Below are 8,242 nucleotides of genomic sequence, written 5' to 3'. Positions count from 1 at the left end.
GGTCTAAGTGTGGTGTAATCATGTAGTACTTTCAAAGGGAATTGATTTAAAAAAGCATAAACTTTGTTATTTGTGGGTAATAGAAAAACATATTAGCATGACAAAGCATAGGGATTTATTGTTTGTAAAGTGTGCTCCTGGCTTCAGTTATCAAGTTTAGAAAGAAGCAGGACAGAGCTGACCAAGTGGGGGTAATGTGGTGATATAGAGTCACCTTTGCATAAGCACTAATGGCTTTAGCAGGGTAGACCTACATACGGATGCTTCTCTCTGTTTCTGTGTAATAACCCTTATTTATTTGAGCAACACATTGTACAAAGGTCAGGTGACACTGTTTTGGTTTTATTGCCTCACTATGGGCTTTCTCGCAGTGCAGCAAGAGAGGTCGATTGCACTAGAGTTAATAAGACAGGGTAATTACTCAGGCCGTGGTGGTGGATATCACTGGCAGGTGAGGGGCTTTTTCTACGCATTGCTGATGCCTACTTGAGATGCTCATGGTAATACAGTCTTTTCATCTGGCGCAAGAGGACATTAATGGACTGGATGCTGAATTGTGTTCCATTAAGCCGTTGCCTGGAACCAGTGTTTTAAATATAGGTGGTCTCAATCATATACAGTAGTAATACTGTAATGATGATAAATTTTTACAGTAATGTTTTCATACTGGACAAATCACATGTTAAAAAAATATTGAATTGTAACAGTGACTATTAAAATACTGAAAAAAGATTCCATTATATGTGGAGTTAGGCATTTAAACAGGTATGGGGCACTAAGTGTGGAAGTAGTGTGGAATATAACGCTTGTATAAAATGCTAAATGTGTTTAACACATTGCAGGAGGCTGTGGTGGCACATGCGTGTCAGCCTGCTGTAAGTGATTTATGTTGCTATGGGGAGGCTCTTGTCACATGAACCTATTTCTCACACGCAGTCACAGTCATGGCTGGTGTTAATTTCCATTGCGCTGCGCTGCCGAACAGGATCACTGTTCCAGAGAACTTAATATTATATACATCAGCGCATGGCACTGCGAGAGGCTGTCATAGAACTGTGCTGGTGCTGTGCTTTGTGAGCCTGTGTTGCATTGTACAAAGATGAGTGTCTGTGGAGTCCCCATTCCCTCTGCAGATACGGTACCGTAGGAGTGTGGATGGCCTGGCAGTAAGGGGGAGGTTCCTCCTTCGAAACAGACTGACGTCAATTCATCCTGCTCTTGCCCTTGGTGTGCAGGACATTGCCATGTTTTTTTTTTTCCAAAGCATAATCCAGCTTCCCTAAAAAAAAAAAAAGAAATGCTTGACATGCACAGACAGGATTTGCTGGGAGCTGATGTGCATCGACCGCACTAACTCAGCACGGGGATGGAAAGGTCACAACCTGCATTGTTGGTTTTTTTTTTTGTATGGTTTTGTTTCACGTATTTTTACGTCTGTCTTCACCATTTCAAATAACTTCCTCCGCCAAGACGTACCGTTGTGCGAGCCGCTGGTTTATAAATAGTTCCCATTGTGTCCCGTCAAACAGCAGTCGCAGCTGGATGGAGACAGAAACGGTTTTAGACAATGGGCGATGTTTTGCGCACCGCACCCCCGCGCAACCCCACCCGCCCCCTTGCAAACAGACAGTCAACAAAGGGCACCAGTCGGGTAGCAGACCCACAGAACGGCACCAAAAGCTTGCCATTGTACACGGCTACTAATTACACAAAATTAAATGACAGCTGGGGTGGAATCACATCACTAATGAAAGACGTTATACATTTTCAGGTTTTAGTAGTGATACGATGAGTCAAAAGGCCTACAGTTGTGCTCACGGAGGGTCATGATATTTGACGTTTTGGGTCTGCCCCATGAAATCCAATCTAGGATTGGCTTGCCTATCCCCATATGGCTAGCTATTCTGTGAAGGGAGCTTGCAACGAGCAGGATTCTGGTTTAAACTGTAGCTGAGGCACTGTTGTAGTACCTGTGATCAAGGTACTTAACCTGAATTGCATCAGTAAGTAATTATCCAGCTGGATAATTATCCAATGGATAACACAGAAAATCAGGTCTGCATAAGCATGCTTTTACATCTAGCCATCTAGTGGAAGCTCAACAAATTGCCACTTCATTGGGGCAAATGATCTTTTGGTAGCAGTCAGGATGGGCTTATCCTCAAAGCTCTGACGGGTCCTCCCGATGAGTTTGTGCAACAGAATGGAAGGATTGATTTTAAAATGACATCATAGTTGTTTTCGTAAACCAGACAAAGACAAGCGTAATTCATTTTGTCCTTCAATCATTTTGCAATTCTGCTTTGCATTGTGTTGTATAACACTGGGGTTTGACAAGGCCGTTTCAGTCAGGTTCACCAGCTTCTCTTTTCTATCAGCCCTCTAGACTTCTGTCTTTTTTTCACAAACCCAACCTGAGGTCAAACCAAGGAATTGGTGATGTTAATGCTTAACTACAGTGCTAGTGTGTGATCTGCTTGTGTTTATCTTCCAGGTTGTCCCCCTCGCTCCACCCCACCCCCCAACATGTACGTCATTAGTACCTGACGTGTCCCCCACTCAGGAATGCCTGACAAGTGTTCAGGACTCAGGATTTTACCTTCCAAATTTGATGTGAAAGGGTACTTTAGGTGGACATGAGTCATGCACCATTTTTATACATAAAATGAATGTAGGGATTTCATCAGAAAATGGCGTGATTTTTGCACTAACTTTGCACCCCACCTCCCAGCTCATGATTGGCTTAACCTTCACCTCCACAATACATCCTCCACTTAGTTTAGTGGTTCATGCAGAGATTTCAGTATGGTGTTCAAAGAGGGAATTGGCAGGTAACCGTTCAACAACAATAACTGGCATATAAATAATATATAAATACAACAATAATGACCAATATGTACCAACAACAGAGAGTAATGTAAAAAGTGCACTGTGCAGCAATATATAAACTTATACAGTTACTGTACTTGCATCATAAACGCATGCAGGACTTTTGAATGGCTAATTTACAGTGAGCTAAACAGCTTGCAGGACACTTGCCCTGCGATAGGAGAAATCATTAAATTGGCTTTGTACAAAATAATAAGCATAAAGGAAAAATCTGGCAGGATTTAAATTTGTTACAAAATCATTTTGCAAATATAGTACTAACAGTTAAAAGCTTTGTGCGTGCAAACCCTGTTGTTGTTGGTTGCCAGACCTACTTTTTCTGCCTGATGGAAAGCACAAGTGGAAAATGAATGCTGCTTAGAGTCAGGGTGGAGGCAAGAAGGTCACTTAATAAAATGCTAATACTAGCACTTACTATCCACGCTCTGTCGAGCAAACAGACCCTGCTGGGGGAAATTTTAAAGTGGGGCTAGCTGTGGACGTCACCCAAGCCCTTTAGTGATGGTCAGCCTGCACCAGACAGATGTATCTTAAGTGGATCGATGTAATCCACACACGGGGGTTTGCTCCTTGTCTTGTAATTTCACGTCATCCGTAAATCTATACCCACGCTTTGCATGCAGACACAATTCCCTCACAGACTGCAGTGCTGTCACACCTGTGGTGATGAGATGTCAGGTCCCATGCACCTCCTGCTTGAAATTTACAATTGACTGGTGGAAATGCCCATGTAATGATGTTATACCACACAAATAGTAATATATAGATGTATGTGTATGACATGCACCATGCCACAAAATATGTCCAAGATGGTTCGATGACAGAATGAAACCCAGAGAAAGTGTGTGGTTTGATTATTCAAGAATGTATAAACCTGTCTTGTATAAACTTGTCACTTGTATTTGTAGCTGTCTTTTCCAGGAAACATGAATTCTGTTGCCATGTAAAAGTATATACAGTAAATGTTTGATCATAATATATGCTATTAATAAAATAGACTAATATACAGTACACTATTATATACTATAATATATATGAATATATAACTAGGTCAGCCAAAGGTCCCTTCCAGAATGTTTATTGTTGATTTATTTGCTAATTGACAGGGTGAACCTTTTTTATATTGCTTTTTAGCTTTCATCCTGACAATGACCATGGACAAAAAGTGAATGTGCCCCCTAGACAGACGTATTACCTCTTAAATTACTTCTCCAGGATAACTGATTGAACTACCTGCATGTAATAACACCTGTTTACAAACCTCCACTCCAGTAGTTGCTGTTACTTATGTAGTTGAAAAAACTTCAGCAGTTTGCACAGTGCTCTGCGCTTGTGCCACACTGCTATAGTAATAATTCAAAGATTAGTCTGCAAAGCTTATTAGCTGTCAGCATTATCCTAATTCTGTTTTTTTAAAATTAAATACTGCACGGAATTAGTGTTCAAACAATGAAGGAATTCTCTGCCTCGCCAAAGCGCACGTTATTAATTGGAACTGAGTCTGATTATGAATTTAGCTCATTCGTGTAGTATGGCAGTTATTTCCAGATGATAAAACAGGGAGAAGGACTTGGTGAATATCCTCTCCTGGTGCAGCATACTCCCTGTCAATAATTTCTTAAGCCAGCGAAGCAACTTGAAGGCTCAGTGCAGGCTGGCGCTCAGTAATCGTGGCCTGTCCCCATAAGCCCTCCTCTCACTACACCTCCCCCGTGCTCAGTTATCTGTGTCCTTTAGTTCAGTTTGAGTGGCAGAGAGGAAAAACTGTGGACTATCGACCATCGCTAGAGGGTATTTTTGGGAACGTTAGGTCACCTCTACAGACAGACCCGTTCCATGCCAAAGCACTGTCTTGCTTAGAGAGCATCACTGACCATGAGCGGCATTGATTTCCTTGTACAATAGGTGCATATGCTTTGTTTCTTGTACCCACTTGCGTTAAAATATCTATCACACTTGGTCAAGCATTTCGAAAAGCGCATTGTAGGTTCCTGTGCTACTCTGATACTTTTATTTTTCACAGGCGTGGGCGATGGCTTCGGCCAAGGACATGTATTGACTCTCAGTCCGTCTGAATGCTAACACAGTCCCTTACCTGCTTTGCCTGGTTGCTCTGAGCATATAAACTGGCTTTGCCAAGTGTGTGAGTATCATTGAGAATTCAGGTCAGATGCCACACGTTTTTTTTTTTTTTTAATTTTTGGTTGGGATTATTTTCAAATTAGCTGAATTGGCATGTCTGTGCTCCACTGTGTGAAATAAAAGGGTTAGTCAATCAGTCCCTTAATGTGACGAGAGGCCTTTTTCCGGAATATTTCCAGCACCAGTTTTAATCACCTCCCCTGCTCCCACATTTGATTATTTTCCAGAGCTGCCAAAGTCATGATTTAACTAGCGTTCATAATTTATGTAATGCCCTCTCTCGCTCTCTTATCTTAAACAAGGTCCTGCGAAAGGAAATATGCCAAGTATTAGAGGGTCTCTTTGGGTTTCTTCTAAAACAACAGCGGAAAGGCTAATTTGAATAAATGAATTACAACCCTTACGGACCAAGCAGGCAGGCGTGAAGCATTTCTGTTTTTCATTTGTTCATTTGGCTTGTACTCTCATGGAGTCTCTTGTACTCCCCTATTACACTAACCCTGTACAATCTTTGTTTTAGAATGTAAGATTGTCCAGCTGAATTAAAACTATGGCGTTAAGACCATATTTCAATTATACCTGTGGGCTATGAATCACCATTTCATACCCCCATGGTAGTGCTAACGAACAAACTGTATCATGTTCATTTAAGGTTCCTAATACTTTGGCTAATGCCTGATGCGTGAGTGGACTAAGTTATCAAGTTGTATTATTGATTGACAGAGAGTCCTGCTGCGGTTGTAAGGTTCTTGACGTTCCTTTGTGTATTGCGCCAAAAAGTGAATATTTTAAGCAACAACTATTAGGTGAGTAATGGACAATGATGATTGCGCTGTGTGCTCTGTACCAGTACATTGATGGCCGAAATGTAAGAGGTCAATTTTCAAAATTGATTTGTTTACAGTGACCTTAACAGTGTCATTCCTCGCTTGATGCCCCCCCCCCCCCGTCTGCATACCCAAATATGCCCATTTCCTAATGCACCAAATATTCAGCGCTGTAACATTTCCATTGCATGGATTCTGGCGACGAGGCTTCTTCCCTTAATCTACCCTTTGTTGTGTAAATATTGAGGCTTCAAAAGTGTTTAGCCCCTCTGCTTATTTCCATAAAAATTACAGCTTGTGCATTTTTATGAGTGTGCCTTTTAGTTCCACCGCCCCTTCGTCTCCTCCCCGAGAGATGGATTACTCAGACCAACCGGACCTATTTATTTTTGGTTTGAGAGACTCCTGAAGGCAAGGGGGTATTGATTCTGACTCACAGCCCTTTATTCTTATGCAGAAGGCTAATCTGTAATGGAGAATAGTTTTCTCCATTCACCTACCAGCGTTGTCATTGAAATACCTGACCTTTAGTTGCGTTCAGCAATGGCTGGGTACGTCAGCTCTCCTGCAGCATTTATAGGTAACTTATGGAGGCGTTGATATTGAAATATGGTAGTTCCTCATGTCAGGCTTTACATTTGCTGGAACTACATTCGGTAATATCTCCTTTAGGTTGGGGTTGCTTTCGAAATTGGATTGCACTTCAGAGGTCACAAGATATGTGGTCCCCCTATCTGATTCATCAGTGTGCTGTTTGCAGGGGGAATGTATTGGCCCGCTCTCCCCCAGCAAAGAAACCAGATTGGATTGGCGATCGTCTAACAGCTCAGCTGTAAACTCGAGCCCGACCACATATGTTCAGCACAGACTGTGATCTCGCTAAAAACCACAATATGCCATGTTGTGAATGCAGGCTCCGCTCCATTGGGCATTGCACTGATGCTCACGCAGCCTCTCAGGCTGCGTCACTGAGTGATGTAACAGTCAGACCTTTCCTTGTGTGTAATGGGCTTGGATAGCTGGGTCATTGCATTTGTGTGGGAAATATGACAAAGAACAGTGCTAATGGTACTCCTTTGTGTTTTGGGGTAAATTTAATTGTCACTTTACTGCGGTGAAATTGATTTTTTTTTTTTATTTGAAACGGTCTGTATGTGGAATTTACAATGGTAGTTAAATGAATTGTTTAATTCATTGGCGTAGATATAGTGGGCTATTCCATGCTTCAGCTTTTTGGTTGACCTTAACTTTGACTAATAAACCATTTTTTCATTGAGCTCAGTAACTTCCAGGCTCATGTTATCTTAGTGATGAAGAAATGTGTGTATTCAAATAAAAGAGCTCACATTAGGTAATGAGGTCCAATTTTGGGACAAACCATGAAGTGGAAGGATTGATTTTTTTCAGTAGGCTGAAATAACATTGAAATCAAAAGCACCAATTCAGAAATGGTATTGAATTATAAACATGAAATCCATGCACCATGCATTGTCGTAGGTTTAATATATGTGCTCCTTTAGACTGAGTATTATAGTGGGAGAGAATTTTCTGCACCTCATACCCTGTGAACATACCATCACACGACTTCAAACAGAAAGGACAAATCAGAGGCAGAGAATCATGTGGAGTGTCCAGCTACTGAAATGAATGTGCATGAGGGATCCTCTCATGCCCTAATGAAAACCAAGGGCCGGTGCCCGCACTGTGCCCCTGGGCCAGCCACTGTAACGCATGTGTCCCAGCGTGGAGAGTAAGCCCCATCCTTTGTGCATTGTGTCATGGAGCCCTGTCACTCGAGTGATTGTTTCCCCATCTGGCTCATCGGCCAATGCCTACATTGTGTCACACAATGGCAACACGGTTGCCAAGTATAGGGCCCATAGCAAAGCAAACAAACAAATAGAGAACATTTTTACGACATCCTGCGTTGAGGTACCCGTGATAAATATCTCCCTGCAATCTCCTTTACGCACAGCACATTGTTCTGCTCTGTGGAGACTGTGCAAAAGGTCATTGTACATTTTTGGGTCAATACATTTTTGTACAACAGGATCTGTGTGTTTACAGGCGTTTTCACTTATTTTAGTGACATGGAAGATAATGCCTATTAATAACCATCAAACAATTTGCCCATTTTTAAACATTTTTCCTACTGATCTTTAAAGAAGGGAAACCCCATTCTATCTGCCAGAGCTGTTCATATCAGAGTTGCTCTTAGTGTCAGATACTTTAATCTTATTCCCAGCCCCCATGACTGTACCTGGTCATTTCGGAAACTAAGTTTAATCTTCTGTACAAAAAAATGTAGTTGCAAGTTCTTGCTGAAAGAGGTTTTCTCTGTAAATGGCTGTCCATGATTCACTGATCATTGCACAGGGCCATTA

The sequence above is a fragment of the Megalops cyprinoides genome, chromosome 14, assembly GCF_013368585.1.
Source record: "Megalops cyprinoides isolate fMegCyp1 chromosome 14, fMegCyp1.pri, whole genome shotgun sequence".
NCBI lineage: Eukaryota > Metazoa > Chordata > Actinopteri > Elopiformes > Megalopidae > Megalops > Megalops cyprinoides.
Note: the sequence above shows the minus strand (reverse complement) of the source record.